This window comes from Pogoniulus pusillus, chromosome 10 (assembly GCF_015220805.1).
Source record: "Pogoniulus pusillus isolate bPogPus1 chromosome 10, bPogPus1.pri, whole genome shotgun sequence".
Taxonomy (NCBI): Eukaryota; Metazoa; Chordata; class Aves; order Piciformes; family Lybiidae; genus Pogoniulus; species Pogoniulus pusillus.
This window is the reverse complement of record NC_087273.1, coordinates 5170830-5188757: the sequence shown is the minus strand read 5'-3', so window position 1 is coordinate 5188757 and position 17928 is coordinate 5170830. Positions and strand designations below refer to the sequence as shown.

At 46.4% G+C, this 17928-nt stretch overlaps 1 protein-coding gene across 6 annotated transcripts in view; it reads left to right on the top strand.

Moving 5' to 3' along the window:
- ARHGAP24 (Rho GTPase activating protein 24) overlaps positions 1-17928 on the top strand; it is a 184241-nt gene that overhangs the window by 36473 nt on the left and 129840 nt on the right. For 2 of the 6 annotated variants that reach the window (XM_064149590.1, XM_064149588.1), the window contains exon 3: positions 283-409. The exons of 3 other annotated variants lie outside the window; for them this stretch is intronic. The gene's annotated coding sequence lies outside the window, so the exon portion shown is untranslated. Of the gene's footprint in view, positions 1-282; positions 410-9652; positions 9710-17928 lie in introns of those variants that run through there. One more of the 6 variants, XM_064149587.1, reaches the window with a different exon arrangement.

The window sequence follows — 17928 nt, the reverse complement described above, 5'->3', positions numbered from 1 at the left end:
CTGCCAGTGAAATGTGAAACTCGGGGCTGGGTCTGAGGGCTGGCCCCGGAGGCTGTGTTCCAGCCCGCGCCGTTCATTTACACATCCAGGCTCTCCGAGCCACCCATCCCAACTTCTTGCGCCGCTCCTCCGGCTTTCTCGCGGTCCTCCGGTGGGAGTGCGGAGCTCGGTGGTGCAGTGGGAGCCCTGCCTGTGCACAGATCTTCGGAGCCGCCGACAGAGGGGGAAGGAAAAGGAACTTCTAAGTGCAGCCGAGCTGAAACAAGCTGTCACTCTTTCCAGATTTGTCTGAGAAGCCGCCGAGTTTATGGGTGAGGGTACCCACTCTGCCCGGGGTAGGTAGGAACCCTGGCCTGGGGCACTTCGGGAGCTCTCGCTGGACAGGGTCAACGCTGCAGCTGAAACCAGGGTAGGTAACCCCGGTGGGATTTTATCTTGGTTGCAAAAGTGTCTGCTCTCTGCAGAACAAGGACTTGCTGCAGAGCAGGAACTGGTGGCAGCAGCAGCTGTCTGTGCGTGTTACGGCTGTTCTTGGCTTGGGGGAGGTGGTGTTGGCATCTTTAAGCGTCGTCGTGTGCTGTTATTTTCTTCACAGTGTTCAATACTTCATAACAGGATTTCCTTTTGCTGGCTCCAAGGGTCCGGGCAGAGTGTGTCATCTGACTACTTGTTGGCTTATACATAAGTGGAAGCCCTTTGTGCTTTCTGCAGTCTCTCCGTTAATGTTCGCCTTTGGATTTATTGTGGTTGTCTTCAAAATCTTTCTCCTTCCACACAAATACCTGTAGGAGGCTTTCAGAGGTAAGGTCCTCACTGGGGCAGACATAAAGTTTTGACCAGATGGTCCTGGAGGTCTCTCCTAACCTGGCATTCTGTCATTCTTGTGTGACTTGCAATAAGGACTTAGATTGTCATCACAAAGGAGTTAGGAGATCTTCAGTGGACTTCGAGAGTTACTGAGTGGTTTTTTTTTTTATGATAAGGGAGTAATTATCTTCTCTTCCATTTGCTTATATGGAAAATGTCTTTTTCTTAGCAGCAACATGTATCTCTGCTGTCAGTTTGAGGGTTTTGTTCCTTTAACGAAGTGGAGAGCAGTCAGTATTTCATGTCTGGTGATATTGGAAACATTTTTACAGCAGATGTCTGGAAATAAACAGCAGATTTTGTTTGGATGGGTACTGTTGTCTTCTATAGGTAGAGATGAGAACCCAAATGAATCCCCTGTGCAGCACAGTAACCTCTTAACACTGAATTTGTCTGCTATTAATGTGAATTGGGGTTGCCTCTGTTAAATGTTGTGGCTGCTGGCAGAGAGGGATCATTCCCTCTTACTAGATCAGCAGCTGCTAAGATGCTGTTAGGTTAAGTTTTCATGTTGCAGAGTAGAGCTGTACCTGGAAGGCAATGATAACTTCTGTACTCTCTGAAGTAAGAATTAAAGTATCTTGTCCTAATTAAAAGCCATCCAAGAGCCATCTCATCCTCACAGAGGGCTTGCAGAGTTACCAACAGAGGTAGAGAGAAGAAAGGACTGAGACTCCAGTTCTTGTTTCTAGTCCTATGAAATTTTCATGTTGTGGCAGGTTTTGTTATTGCAAAAGGCATCTTCTAGTATGTGATACAGTGACCTGTGTTAAAAATAAATGTGCTCACTGCTGGTCTTTGTGCCTCTTTGATTGTTGAGCTGTCTCTCAGCTGCTTCTTCCATCTCTTGTTCTTTGCTTGGCTTCCATGCTTTAAGGAAATTGGATAGGTTTAGTTTGGAATAAATAGCATGTCCATTTGAAAGGGAAAAAAATACCCACCACAACTAAACAACAGAAAAATCCCCACAGCAAGCATGTAGAGAATTCACTTAACCACAGAATTCATAGAGTCGTAGAATCCTGGAATAGCTGGGATTGGAAGGGACCTAAAAGCTAACTCAATTCCAGCCCCTCTGCCATGGGCAGGGACATCTCCCATTAGCTCAGCTTGCTCGAGGCCTTGTCCAGCCTGGCCTTCAACACCTCCAGGGAGAGACATCCACAGCCTCCCTGGGCAGCCTGTGCCAGTGTCTCCCCACCCTCACTGCCAAGAATTTCTTCCTTCTCTCCAGTGTGAATTTGTGTGGAAGACACAGCTTCTTTTTGCTGTGTGGCAATGTGCTTCTGGACACAAGTGAGCAGGAGACTGAGGAGCACTCCTGTTAGGCATCCACCTCTCCAGTGGCTGTGGGCTGGTGCTTGAAGATCACTTAGTAGTAGTCATAAAAGCAGCTTTTAAAGATGGAGTATAGAAAGCTAGAAATGAAGATCCCTTAAAGGAAACTGCTTTAGAAATGCTGGTTTGAACTCCTGATAAGGACACATTTTCAAAAGTAACTAGAATAGAAATCTCCTGTGAGCTCCATGTGCAGCCAGAGCACACAGGCATCTCTCAGGACCTTTTCTTCAACTGCTGCTTGATTCAATACCTTTTTGTAGTTGTTAAAACACACCACGTGGAAAAAATATAAGGGAGATGACATTCACAGGGGGGAATTTGAAGTTCTTTGCATCCTGTTACCTTTAGGTGTTTTCTCTACAGATTGCTCAGTGTTTATTGTGACCTGATGGCCTTTGGATGTCATCTTCATTCCTGGAGCTATTACTTATTTGCTTTATCTTTACTGGGCAGAGGGTATGCTTGACTTGGTATTTTTGTTCAATAACCTCCTGGAACTTTGTCATATTGGGGTGGCATTTGAGTTGTAAACTGTCTTGAGGGTGAATGAATTGTATGTTAGCTTTCACTCAGGAAAAAAAAAGGTCTTCTCTTGGCTTTCTGAAACAAGAAAAACACTGTAGGAGAGTATCTGGTGTAAGTTTTCTTCATTCTCTATCTGGAACTTGGCTTTCTGTAATGTTGAGGAGTTCTGCTGAAATGAGTGGCTGATACTGTTGGGTGATAAGGACACAAGCAGCTTTTTATGGAACTTGTTGCTCCAGTGCCAGTTTTGTGAGGAACAGAAACTTAAGTAGAAGCCAAATATCTAGCTTATATTCTAAACATAAGACTACAGAACATGATTGTGGCAAGATTTGTGTCCACAGAATGTTAGAATTCTAGAATCCCAGAATGGTTTGGATTGGAAGGAACCTTGAACATATCTATTTCCAACCCCCCTGCTGTGGCAGGGACACCTGCTGGACCAGCTTGCTCAAGACCTCATCCAACCTGGCACTGAACACCTCCAGGTATGGTTGGCTCTTCACAACTTGTGCTTCTGCTTAGCAGGAACCCTCAAAGTGTGCACAGACAGCTGTCTGCCTGTCTGTCTTTTTCTCTGTAAGTAATGGCCTCCTTGGTACTTGTCACCTGCAGAAGTTTTCAGTCATGGTCTTTTAGTTAGAATTGTTTTCTTTCAAGCCATTGGCTAAACTGCAAATGAAGCAATTCCCCTGAGACTGGAACCCACCTGCAGTATGATGCCTTTTTAGCTTATGGTTGTGGTTTTTGACTCATCTGTTAACTATTTGAGGTCATTGTGCCTGCCAGGCTCACCCTGTGTTTCACTGAGCTTTGCTAGTGCAAGCATTGTGCTGCACCAAGCTGGAGACCTTGAAGGAGCACAGAGCTCAGTGCTTTTAACCTGAAGGAACTTCTGTTGTTTACTGTTGTACTGGTTGGTTTGGAGAGACTTTCATGTTCTGTGACTCCATGAGCCAAACATCAGCAGCACATACTGAGGTCCTATAGTTTCTTGTTGTGAAATGCCATTCATGTTCATAGAATGCTAGAATGGTTTGTGTTAGAAGGCACCTTTAAAGATCATCCAGTTCCAGCCACTCTGCTAGGGGCAGTTACACCTCCCACTAGCCCATGTTCATCAAAGATTTGTCCAACCTGGCCTTGAACACCTCCAGGGAAGGGGCATCCACAGTCTCCCTAGGCAGCCTGTGCCAGTGTCTCACCACCCTCGCTCCCAATAATTTCTTCCTCATCTCTCCCATTCCCAGCTCAAAGCCATTGTCCCTCTTCCTGTCACTCCCAGGCCTTGTCAGAAGTCCCCTCTGTGCTCTCCTGTAGCCCCTTTGGGTCCTGGAAGGCTGCTCTAAGGTCTCCCTGCTGCCTTCTCTTCTCCAGGCTGAACAGCCCCAACTCCTGCATCCCATCCTCATAGGGAAGGTTCTCCAGCCCTCTGATCATCTTCGTGGCCTCCTCTGCACCCCCTACACTTAGTTCTGTACAGTTTAAAAGACCTGAAGATGTGGTGCTGAGGGACATGGTTTAGTAGTGGCTTGGTGGTGCTAGGTTAGTGGTTGAACTTGCTGATCTTAAAGGTCTCTTCCAACCAAAATGATTCTATGATCAGCTCCTTACTGAAAGCATTTTTTATGTCTCTGCCTTCTAAGAAGTAACTGGTATGTTCTTGTCATCCTTCTCCCACATCTGCCTTTGCTTTTAGAGAAGCTTAAGTCTCAACTGGGCTGGTGTCCTTGGCCTACCCTGTTCAACCATCATAAAGTCCTTTAAAAAGTAAAACACAAAACCGCAGCAGCTTGCCTGTTTCTGGGAGCTGGTGAGATCACTCTGGATGTCACTAACTGAGAGAGCCAAGCATGCTGTTTTCCTAGGTTAGTGTGATCTGGGCCCAAATATGTTGGCTGTTTCCACCTTTTGAGCTGTTTCCCTGTTTTTCAAGGAGGTAAAATGATTCTTCATCAGACAGAGGCAGAAGCCTTCCAGTTAGTACTTACTCAGATGACCTCAGCTCCAGCAGCAGCAGCAGCAGCCTGGATTTTCCACAAGCTGCCTTTCTTGCTGTTTCTTTAACCTCCCCCAGTTACCACATCCTCTGTTTGTGAAAAGAAAGACGTGAAGGAGAGAGGTGACACCAGGGGAATCCCTTGCTGCCTGAGAGAGATTAAGCTGGAAAAATATAGGAAAGGAACAGTCAAGGGCACAGCATAGCTTCTGCCCAAGAAGGATGAAGCAGGAAGGAACTTTCTAGCCTGGAGATGAAATGACTGAAAAAACTGCCAGAGAAAGAGCAGAGAGAGGTCAATTCTTCTTTATTTTCCAGTACAGGGATCTCAGGGTCTATCCAGCAGTAGCAGTGGCATATGATCCTATGATCCAGCAGTAACAGTGGCAGGCTCCCAACAAAAGGAGATAGTAATGTGCACAAGATGTGGATAAGGTGCAAGTAGGATGTGTGTGTGCTCATCAGGAAAGAGAAAAGCCAGTTTTTTAAGGGTTAGCTATACCTGTTGTTGCATGCCTGTCTTGCTTCTCCCTGAGGTTTTGGAGTTGGGATGCTGGGCTGAGTAGATTCTTTCCATTCAGTTTTGGGCCCCTCAATCCAAGAAGAATAACACTGAGGTGCTGCATCATGTCAAAAGCAATGAAGCTGGTGAAAGGTCCACAGCACAAGTCTTGTGAGGAGCAGCTAAGGGCATGGGGGATGTTCAGTCTGGAGGAAAGGAAGCTCAAGGGAGACCTTGCTCTCTACAACTCCCTGAAAGTTGGTCTCTTCTCTGTAGTAACAAGGAATGGGGCAAGAGGAACCAGCCTCAAGTTGCTCCATGAAATATTTAGGTTGGACATGAAGAGCAATTCAGTACCTGAAAGTGTTGTCAAGCCTTGAAACAGGCTGCTGAGGGCAGTGGTGGAGTCCCCTGCCCTTGAAGGGCTTAAAAGCTGTGTGGATGCGGTGCTGAGGGACGTGGTTTAGTTGTGACCTGGCAGTGCTGGGTTGACAATTGGAGTCGATTGAGCTTTGAGGTCTTTTCAACCTTTACAATTTTGATTCATATCTCATTGTAGCCATCCATTTGTTCAGTTTTGACCCTATTTTGTTTGGATGTTACTTATACTGGGGAGGAAAAGTTACCTGATATCGTTTGTGGCTTGATGGAAAGGAGCTGAATGACCAGAGCAGACCATTGCTATAAATGAAGGCTTCAGTTGGAAATGTGTGGAGGTAGGGAAGGATAAGAAACAATGTTGTGAAGAATCTTTGGGCTTTAGATCTTCAGAAATCACTTGTTTCTAAGTAGTGCTGGGAGGGTGTGTGGGCAAAGTCTTATAGGATGGGTATTTATAAAACAAATCTCAAGAGTGGATCACATGAATTCAAGTGCAGCAAACCCCCTGAAGCGTGCTGGAGCTCATTCAAGCAGGGAGTCTTTCTCTGTGTGCCCTGCTTGACACTCAGCACTGCAGAGGTGGGTAAAGACAGCCTGCTCTGACATATCCAGTGACTGTTTAGCAGACAGGAGGGCACTGCATTTAAAAGTGGCTTAAAGTATGCCTGAGGCCCTTCCTGAGTTGATTAAGAAGAAGGATGCAGAGAGTGCACACAATTAGCTTTGTTCTTGACTCTTCCAGCCTTACTTGGTGGATCAGTTGGATGCATTGATTGTCTCTCATGGACACACTGGTTGATAACGCTTTCAGTATGGAATCGTAGAGTTGTTTGGCTTGCTCATCCAGTCCAACCATCCACCCAGCACCACCATGGCAATTAAACTATGTCTCCAAGTGCCATATCCACTCATTTCTTGAGCACCTCCAGGGATATGGGGATTCCACCACCTCCCTGAGCAGCCTGTTCCAATCCCTGACCAGTCTAGCAGGAAAGAAACGTTTCTTTCTCTCTAACCTAACTCTTACCTGGCACAATTTCAGGCTATTTGCTCTTGTTCTATCATCTGATCCTAAGGAGATGAGACCAACTCCCACCCACCTCCTGCAACCTCCTTTCAGGGAGCTGTAGAGAGAGATGAAGTCTTCTCTCCATCTCCTCTTTAGAGTGCATTTTGGGCAAAAAATGTTTGAAGAAACCAATATACCATGAGGATCTCTGCGTTCTACAGTAGCTCCAAGATCATCTTGTCACCGTAGCTGTGTATTTAGGATTGGCTACTTGGAGTACTGAAGTGCTAAGGATACCCAACTTACCTGCCTGGGTCTGGACTGGGAAATGAAAATGACAATTATCAATGTACAGCACAGAGCATGCTAAAACTCCTTCCTGGTGATCCTCTTGGAGCAGAAGAGATTGCTGTGATTCCAGGACAGGTATATGAACACAAATACCTATGTAGGATATAAAAATACTGCTGGGGACCCATTTATTTGATGATATCATAGCCTAATTATCAAAGTATTGTCTTAGGAAGCATGCTGGATCACTTCTGCTACAAGGACAGGCTGAGGGAGATGGGGTTGATTAGCCTTTAGGAGAGAAGGCCCCAGGGAGACCTAATAATGACCTTCCAGGCCTACAGGAAAGATGCAGAGAGACTGTTTACAAAGGTCTGCAGGGACAGGATGAGGGACAATGGCTTTAAAGCAGAGCAGATTTAGATTGGGTGTTAGGAACGAGCTCTGCATTATGAGGGTGCTGGAACATGGCAACAGGTTACCCAGGTGGTTGGGGCCCCATTACTGGAGATACTCAAGGTGAGTCTCGACAGGACTCTGGGCAACCTGATCTAGCAGAGGATGTCCCTGATAAGTGCAGGGGAGTTGGACTGGATGACCTTTGGAGCTTTCTTCCAAACCAGACTAAGATTCGAGTGTTGTTTTGAAATGTGAGATGATGATAAGCAGATTTGCAGTGCTGCTCTTTCCTTTCTAATAAACCACCAAGCATGGTATTTTAATTGTCCAGAAGAAATGTGGCCCCATCCCTGGAGATATTCAAGGCTAGGTTGAATGAGGCCTTGAGCAGCCTGGTTAAGTGGAAGGTGTCCCTGCTCATGGCAGGGGGCTTGGAACTATGGGTGATTTTTAAAGTCCCTTCCAACCCAAACCATTCTGTGATCTTTATGATTCAGTGAAAGCACAGCAAGCAGCATATTTGCTGTATAAGCTTTCTTACAGTGGAGCCTCCAGACACTTCCTTCAAGAGTTTAGGTTTCTGGTTGTTCGCTGTGTTTGTGTGTCTCTGTGGTGGCTTCGTGTTGAACTTCACCTCTTAACAATGGCAGAGGTATGGATACTCACTGTGGTTATCCACTGCAAAGTGGTCTTGCAAAACACAAACCAAGAAATTCTGGATGCTAAAGGAAATCTTATCTCTGGCAGCTGCAATATTTGTGCAGCTGCTCCCACATGTTTCTTTTTTCTCCTCCTTTCAATTTTCTATGAAGGGAGCAAACTGAAAGAGATGTTAAAGGGTCTGCCTGGAGAAAGTGAAGACTTGCAGTGCCTTTTAGTTTGGAGCCTCGTACTAAAAGGACTGAATGCTCACTGATGTCTGCAAGTACAAAGCCTGCTTAGGCTCCGTATTCATTGACACAGAGGAGCTGGAGCAGGTCCAGAGAAGGGCAGCAAAGCTGGGGAAGGGTCTGGAGAACTGGGTTGGGGAGGAGCAGCTGAGGGTGTTTAGAGTGAAGAGCAGGAGGCTGAGGGCAGACCTCATTGCTCTCCACAAGTCTCTGAAGGGAGGCTGCAGTGAGGTGGAGGTTGGTCTCTTCTACCTGTCTCAGGTGATGGAAGGAGAGGAAATGTCCTGAAATTGCCTCGGGGAAAGGTTAGGCTGGAGATGAGGAACAATTTCTTTGCTGCAAGAGTGGTCAGGGATTGTCACAGGCTGCCCAGGTAGGTGGTAGAGTCCCCATGCCTGGAGATATCCAAGAAACGTGTGGCCATGGCACTTGGGGACATGGTTTGATGGCCTTGGTGGTATTGGGCTGATGGTTGGACTGGATAATCTTAGAGGACTTTTCCATCTGAAACAGTCACAGAATCACAGAAACACTCAGGTTGGCAAAGCCCCTCAGGAGCACCATGTCCAACCTAGAACCCTACTCTACAAAATTCACCTTAAATCATATCCCTAAGCAGCACATCCAAAGGACCCTTAAACAGGGTGAGTAACTCCACCACCTCCCTGGGCAGCTCATGCCAGTCCCTGACCACTCTCTCTGTGAAAAACTTTTTCCTGATGTCCAGTCTAAACCTACCCAGCCTCAGCTTGAGGTCATGCAGGATTCTATGCTCCTGTAACTTCACAGATTTTGATGAATTTCCTAGTTGTTAGTCTTGAATACTTCTGCTCACTTCCTCTGCTGGTTCTCCCTCTGTTTTGGCCACCTGTCACTGGGAGGCTTTACCACATTTAGAAACAGTTGCTGACTCGGCCCCTTGCTGTGCTCTGTGGGTCTTTGTGTGGGACTAGCTGCATGAATTCCTTCAAACACTGCCTTCTCCTGGGTGTAAGGGGAGAGGGAAGCTTCTGGGAAGGAGCAGGGGGCAGCTGTGATGCTTGTAACCTGGGGAGCTGCACACGGGTTTTTGTGCACAGCACCACAAGAATCTTGTGGTTGGGTATCACAAACTCTTTAATATGTGCTGAATTTCCTTGTGTACCTCTTGTCCTGCTGTCAGCCTGGGCTCACAAAGCTCAAAGTGCTCTCTGCTGACACCAGGAACGGACTAAAGCAGCCAGTTAAATGTGCCATGTGGTGCACACTCATCATGTAATGAGATTAAGCAATCGAGCAGCAGCTCTCTACAATGCAGGTTCATGCAGCTCCTGACACCTTCTCCTGGCAACTGGGAAAGTGCAGAACGGGGGTTTGGCATCAAGCTCACCATCTGCTAGCACTGGAAATAAAATCCTAAATGCTGGGGCTCCCTTCAGACGTTTGCATGCTGCTGGATGGTGTTACCCCTGGGACACTGCTTCGGAGGTCTTCATCTCCCAGTGTGAGCAGAAAGGCTGTGAAACGTGAGTGTTGCCATCTCTTACTTTTCAGAGGGACTGCTGGAGGACAGTGCCTTAACCAAAAGGCCATGTTAGTTATGATCAGTCCGTACATGGCTATGCATCTTACTGAGGTGTCCAGTAAGTAATAAATGGAGCACAATCCCTGCTGCAAATACCTGGTAAAGGAAATAATTCCTGGACTCTGCTGTTGTACCAAATGCTGGGTGAATCCAGAACAAGGAAACCATGGAGAGAAGGTCACACTGCTGTGGTGGCAGGAGGAAAATTGGAATAATGGGAGAGAAGCAGTGCTACTGAGAGATTTCAGAGGCCCTTGCCTTCACAGAATGCCAGTTGCTCTGCTGCTGAGAAGGTGACAGACAGGCATTTGCCGCTGAGGTGTTGGCGTGGACAGGTGGATGTGCCAGGGAGCTGCTCTGATTTCCCTCGCGGACTGATTGTTTGACAGTGCTGCCAGGTTGTAGGCAGAGCAGTTGGGATGTGGTGCTAGATGTGGAAATGTGGCATCTGGAGCTAGTCATTTCTCAAATGACTAGGCAGAAGATTTGTGCTCTTGTTTTCTTGCTTCAGCATTCATGAAAAGCTTTCACCTGCCGTCTGTTTCTCCCTTCTAAGTCTGTATCCTCTTGAGCCAAGAAGGATCCTTAGGTTTCTGTTTTGGAAATACAGAGCTGCTCATGTCTCCTCTCCTGTGCTGGGCCATGGTGCTTTTAGGCCAAAGGCTTCACTCAGTGATCTTAGAGGTGTTTTCCAACCAGAACAATTCTGTGTGGTGCTTAGGGACATGGTTTAGTGACAGACTTGGCAATGTTAGGTTTACAATTGGATTTGATGATCTTAAAGGTCTTTTCCAACTGAAATGATTCTGTTCTGCCATTCTGTGACCAGCTATGCTTCCAGCTCCTAGCATCAGCTGAAGGAGTATTTATTAATATCAGCAAGGTAGGGTATAGTTTATGGTCTCTGCAAAGATCTGCTCTTCTGCCCATCTCTTCGTGGAATTTCTGCTGTTTAGAAATTGTGGCTTGCAGTGCCTACAGCTGGGAGCCTTGCATCTACCCAGCCCAGTACTTTTGAGAACCAGTAAATAAGTAAGAAGGAGTAGATCTTTTTTATACCTTCAAATAAGACTTACTAGGTTGAAAGAGGTTCTCCTCCCGCTTTAGTCTGCTGTGGTGAGGCCACATCTGGAATATTATCCAGTTCTGGGCTCTAAGTTCCAGAGAACTGCTTGAATGAATCCAGAACAGGGGCTCAAAGCTGTTGTAGGCAGTGGAACATCTGCTTGTGAGGACAGGCTGAGGGAGCTGAGGCCTGGAGCAGAGGAGCCTGAGGGCTACCCTCATTGCTGGTGATAAAGATGTGCAAGGCAGTGTCAGGAGGATGGAGCCAGGTTCTGCTCAGGGATGTTCAGTGACAGGACAAGGGGCAATTGGGGCAAGCTGGAGCAGAGGAGGTGCCATGGAAACAGAAGTGAAAGAAAATCTTCACTGTGAGGGTGCTGGAGCCCCAGAGCAGGCTGCCCAGAGAGGTTATGGAACCTCCTCTGGAGACATTCCAAACCCACCTGAATGTGTTCCTGTGTGACCTGCCCTATGTGATCCTGCTCGGGCCAGGGGATTTGGACTTGGATGGTCTCCAGAGATGCCCCACTAGCATTCTGTGATTCAAGCAGTGAAGAGCTAGTGTTAGCCTGGAGAATATCCCAAGGGATTAGGGAATTGTCCAGAAGCTTGGAAACTCAGTATGAATCTTGTTTTGAATCAATGTGTGAGGGGAGGTCTCTGAGCCTTTCAGCCAGTGGCTGTCGATTGTTGGCTGTGACACAGCTGAAGGGGTATGCACAAGCTTACATCTGCAAACTGGGGATATACCAAGTGTGGAGCTGGAGCTAGCAAGCTCCATTTTAGAGTAGTGAGAAGTTCATACTTGTGCTTAAAAAACAGGCTGAAAGCCTGAACTCAGAGACAAGCTCTGTGTGGGAAAAGCAGAGTTGGAGTGTTGTATTTTCAGGGGCAGGCAAGAGCATGGCTGCTTGGCATCTGCTATAGCTGACTAGCAGTGAAAGAGGTGAAATCTCAACACAAGAACAAAAAGATGATTTATGTGGAATGTTGAGGAATAAATCAGGGAGCCTCACAGGCCTGTTAAACAAGCTCCATGGTTTGGGTATGTGTAAAAGCAAAGAGGCTCAAACACTTCTTCTAGTTTATAACCTTGGATGCCTGGAGAGATTGCTTAGAAACTGATAGAGGCAAATAGTTTGTCCTGAGACTCCTTGGCAGTGGAACAAAAAGAAGCTGATTTCTACCTAGTTCATCATTTGCAGAATTTTTGGGGCTAAGAAGGTAGGAAAAATTCGTGTGGAAATAGTGACATAGTCTTGTGATTCTGTTCCTTCTTCAAGAAGCCCATTAAAATCTTGCAGAGCAAGAAAAATGTTTGTAAGCTGCAAGTTGCTGTTTTCTTGGAGGTGGTGATGGTGGTGCTGGAACACCTCTGCAGAGAGACTGGGGATTTTAGCTGAAAGCTCATGTGCAAGTGACCAACAGGACAAGGGAGGGGACTCTCCCTCTCTGCTGTCATGAGGCCCTACTTCCACGTCTCATGTAAGGTGTTCCTAGAGATGGGGGAATGGCAGTAAAGCCTCTGAGGTTGGTAAATGGGGAAGAAAGCCTGGATTTTACACTTGTACCCTTAGGACAGGCTTATATTGCCTTGATAGCCTGGTGGTGTTGAGTCAAGGAGCCCCAGGAGGAGGAGACAGTACTTTTTCTAGTTTGCTTTGTGTCTTTGTCAATGTATTGAGGCTATGTTGAGAGATCTTGAAAACATAGTCCTAAATCCATTGCTACCAGCTTCTACTGGTGGCATCTAACCTTAAATTCAGTCTTGGGAGTGAAACAGAACTTCATTGTCTGACTTGTCAACCATTCAGCAGCTAGCACCTGAAATTCAGGCGTATGTGACTGATTCTTGATGCCACATGAGTGTATTGTTTTAGCATTGCATGTTCCCTTATGGACTGTCTGAAACTGATGAATTTTCTAGTTGTAGGGTTTTTTTCACTGCTCTATATTTTGTCAGCCTTTGGTCTGTCATGTGCTGTGCAAGTTTACTCTGAGAAAGTCCTGTGGAGTTACTAGGATTTACAAGGAGGCATGTGAAGGTGGTTGCAGAATGATGTGTAGAGTGAGGATATACAACATTCTCTTCTGGAAATGGATTGAGGAATCTGGGATGATTATTATAAGAAAAATAAGACACTTAAGCCTGGCTCCTTGAGAAGTGGTGCTGCAGGAGTGCAGCTCAAACTGGGATCCACCTGGCTGGAGAGCAGCCTAGTGGAAAGGGACCTGCGGTTCTTGGTGGGCAACAAGCTCAACGTGATTGAACAGTGAGCTTCAGGAGCCAAGGAAGCCAACAGGATGGTGGATTGCATCAACAAGGGCATCACTAGCAGACAGAAAGAGGTCATTGTCCCACTCTACCCAGTGCTGGTCAGCCCACACCTGGAGCACTGCCTGCAGGTTTGGTCCCTGCTGTACAGAAAAGATGTGGACAGGCTGGAAAGTCTCTAGAGAAGGGCGAAGAAAGTGGTCAGAGGCCTGGCAGCCCTGGCATGTGAGAAAAGGCTGAGAGAGCTGGCTTTGGCCAGCCTGGAGAAGAGCAGGCTGAGGGAAGACCTGACCGTGGACCAGAACGGTAAGAGTGGCTGCCAGGAGGACAGAGACTCCTTTTGGAGAAGGAGCCCCGTGGCACAGACAAGGGGTAATGGGGACAAGTCCCTGCTGGGGAGATTCCCATTGGGCTCCAGAAGAAAACGTTTGTCCATAAGCACAGCCAGACACTGGAAGCAGAGAAGTCCCCTCCATGGAGCAGTTTCAGGTTCAGCTTACCCAGGCTGGCGCTGGTTCGTTGTGCTTGCTGCTTATTAATCCTCAGCCTTTATGCCATTTAGTAGCGGAGATGTGTGCCTCCAGGCAGCTGTTAAACTTCCTGAGGCAGTTGTGAAAAGGAACTATTAAATGTGAATGGTTTGCAAGTGTTCCCCTGCAGGAAAAGAAATTCCAAGAGTCAGGAAGCAGACACTGGATTGTGGCATTGAACACAAACATCGAGCACAACAGGGACAATACTGAGTTTTATTTTGGCTTTAGGAAAATACTGAATGGTCCAGGGCAGAAACTCACGAAAGTACTGCATTGAATTGAGCACTTGGGGTGGGGGAACAGAAAGCGAAATGAAGTGATTGACTGCAAATGATCTTAAGTATTTTAGTGCCTTGAGAACTGTCTCAAATGTAATGGTGAACTTGCAACACTTGAACACACTGCACTTGGAGCAGTGATGGAAACGACTTCCCCCATCTCACGAGGTTCAGCAATGCCAAGTGCTGATGTACTTTTTGAGCCACTGTTTTGCCTGCCTTAGCGAGCTGGTGTTTATCACATCTTCCCCTTTCAGTTGTTTTTCTCCTTGGTGTTTGCACCCTTCAAACATTTGTGGAATGTGTTCTTTTCTTGGCTGTCACAGTGTCAGTCCAACCAAATGCTCATCTTCATTCCTCTGCCCTGAATGACTTCCAAGTTGCCTTTGTTGTCTCCAGCAGAGAAGAAACAAGCTTGGTAAACAAGCTGATGGGGCTGTGGCTGTGATGCGTTATTTTCCCTATCGAATTTGAAAACAAGTTTGCAAATGATGTGTTAAATATTAGCACTGTTAGGGAGCAGTAATGAAGAAAGAGATCTGTGTGTGCCCTGTTCCTTTCAGGCCAATCTTTATCAGAGGAGGCAAAATATATTTTTCAAATGTGAGTCTTGAAAGAAATACCTCAGAGTTGCAGTCTTTTTTCCAGCCATCAAATGTGATTCTTGCAGTTCTCATGAGGACCAAATGGTCTTCGAAATCTGAAAAGCAAGCTTCTCTCAAAGAGCACTTCACTGCCTTAGGGTAGGAAAGAAAAATCCAGAACAGCTTTGACAAGGCCTGAGCTTTGTGAAATCTTCCATCACTTCCGAATCAGCACTATCAAAGATATCAGGACAGCTTGTGAAGGCTTTGCTTCAGAGATTCAGGCTTTAAATACTTGCTTGGAAAAGACTGTGGTAAGTTCTTGGGAAAATCTAGACCATGGGATGAGCATCAGGATGCTCCCCAAGTCTCAGATGTGAGATGTCTTTTAGAGTACCCCAGATTCCTCAGCAGTCTCTCGGGAAATGCCACACCGCTGGGAGAGCTGCTTGTTTCCTTTGTTCCTTGCAGCAAACATGAACTAACACTTCCCAGTGAACCATCATAAAGATGATAAAACAGCTTTGTGCTGCAAGATTGTGTTGATATCTCTTCCTCTTAGAACTAGTTCTTGGTTTTTCATTATGTCATGTTGCTTCTCACAGACTTTTTGGTGTTGTCAGAAGCAATTTGCCCCTTTTTTTGTTGAAAGGCCTGGAACACAAACCCTATGAGGAGAGGCTGAGGGAGCTGGGGTTGTTTAGCCTAGAGAAGAGGATGCTCAGGGGTGACCTCACTGCTGTCTACAGCTCCCTGAAAGGCAACCAGCAGTAGAACAAGGGGACACAGTCTCAGGTTGTGTCAGGGTAGGTCTAGGCTGGATGTTAGGAGGAAGTTGTTGTCAGAGAGAGTGATTGGCATTGGAATGGGCTGCCCAGGGAGGTGGTGGAGGCACCGTCCCTGGAAGTGTTCAAGACAAGCCTGGATGAGGCACTTGGTGCCATGGTCTAGCTGACTGGATAGGGCTGGGTGCTAGGTTGTACTGGCTGAGCTTGGAGGTCTCTTCCAGCCTGGTTGATTCTGTGATTCTATTTTAAAATTTCATTAATGTAATTTGTTTTCAAAAATGTATTTCTAAGCAGCAATTCAAATAGCTTAGGATAGAGTTCAGCACACTTGATGCATATTTTCCAGAGAGGAGTACTGGAAATGATGTTTAAAATATTTTGCTTTCATGATATCCAGGTGTGTCCAGATGTCCTTTGTTCATCAACTGTGGTGACAATGTCCCTTTTCTTTTCCTTTCGCTCTGTGTTCCTCACAGCTGAGTAATTTAAAGGATAAGCTGTGGTTCAGTCCTCCCTGTAAAGTGTGACACAGGACTATGGAGAAAAGCAAGCTGAAGGGAGACCTTCTCACCATGCACCAGTACAGAAAGAGTGGCTAACAGGAGGATGGAGACTCCCTTTTGACAAGGAGTCCCATAGCAGAGACAAGAGGTGATGGGGTCCTGCTGGGGACATTTCCATTGGACTCCAGAAGAAAATGTTTGCCCATGAGCACAGTCAGACACTGGAATCATCTCCCAAGGGAAGCAGAGGAATCCCCTCCATGTGACAGTTTGAGACTCAGCTGCCAGGGTGCTGGGCCAGCTCATTGCAGCTCTGCTGTGAGCTAGAAAGGCTGGAGCAGAGGATCCTTGGGGCCCCTTCCAGCCTGGCAGTCTGTGATGATTCTCAGCTATTGAACCAGGTGTGGAGTTGTGAGAGGCTGAGCCCAGCTGCACAGCTGGGCTGGTGTTGTGCTTGGCTCACCTCTGTGGGTGTTTGTGCAGCACAGCTATGTGACTTAGCAGGGGAACAGTTTTAGGAACTAAATAATTGCCTAGTAAATTCCTGGGGATGTTTTCTGCTTGTCCCAAAATATTTACAAAGGAGAAGGTACTTTTGGCAGTTTGTAGCAGAAGGAAATAAGCCAAGGTGCATTTACAAAAGCACTGCCTAAGGAGGAGGCCAAGAGGAAAGGAAGTGGTTTAAAACCAACGTTTTTAACATTTGACGTGTCCTTCACCTTGTGGCTTTATGCACCCAGAAAGTGAACCCAAGCCTCTTTCTCATTGATACTGGTAACTCAAAACTAGAATCATAGAATCACAGAATAGCTCAGATTGGAAATGACCTCAGAGATCATCTATTCCAACCTCCCCACCATGGCCAGGGACACCTTTTAGCTACGTTCAGCTGCTGAAGGACTCATCCAACCTGGCCTTGAGCACCTCCAGGGAGGATGCAGCCACAACCACTCTGGGCAACCTGTTCCAGAGTACCACCACACTCATAATGAAGAACTTCTTTTGAAGATCCAGTCTGACCTTGATCTCTGATAGACTACTAGAATGGTTTGGGGTTGGAAGAGATCTCTACAGGTCATCCAGTCCAACCCCACTGCAGTCACTGGGGACATCCTCCATTAGATCAGGTTGCTCAGCCTGACCTTGAATAGGTCCAAGGATGAGGCCTCAACCACCTCCCTGGACAATCTGTTGCAGTGTTCCAGCACACTCCTGGTGCAGAACTTCCTTCTTCACATCCAATCTCCATCTGCTCTGCTCTCCTTTCAAACCATTGCCCCTCATCCTCTCAGCAGTGGATGTACAGAAATGTTCTTTCTATGCTCTCGCTTCTGAAAGCATCAAATGACCCAGGTTTATATACTGATGGCTGAGCCTGGGGACTACAAGTGCTTATGCTTTCAGGTGCTCTCTTGGTTCACTATCTCGTAGGCTTTGGTCTATCTCTAGAGGTGTTGGGGAAGTGATGGATTTAGTCCTTTGGTTTTGAGTTTCCTGGGGCTGTTGGTAGTCAGAGATGTACATTCTTTACCCTTTTGTCCATTTTTCTCCCTTTGAAGTGGAGCTCAGGCTCCCATTCAAAGCAGAGGCTGTCCAGATATGTGACACATGAACATCTGACTTTATTTGAGGGTACATGAAAGGCTTTTGTTACTTTCTTTTAATGTTTCTGTCTTGTAGTATCATCCAAAATCACACTGAAATGAAATGATAGTTGTTACTCTCTGGATTCCCTCTATTGCAAAAAGCTTAATGCTTTGTGTAGAGGATTTCTCAAGGCCTAGCTGAAATTTCAGCTGCATTCTTTTCCATATGTTTGGAAAAAAAACTAAAACCCTTCCTCATCTGCATCTAATTTAGCAGAGGCTTGGAATGCTGGAAACTTATTTTTGTTGCTGATGAAATAGAACTGTGAGTACTTCATGAGTGAGGGCATCAAAATGGAGCTTTTTCTCAGCATGTGTAAAGTGGAAACAATTTCCAAGTCCTAGCTGCTTTGGTCTATTTATAGGTTATGGTCCATATCTCTTCCTTGTGGTCTGGTCCTCAGGACTGCAGTGAGCCAGTGCTGAAGTCATCAGGTCAGCCATGATTCAACTGTTGATAGAATAGAATGGTCTCAGCTGGAAGGGAT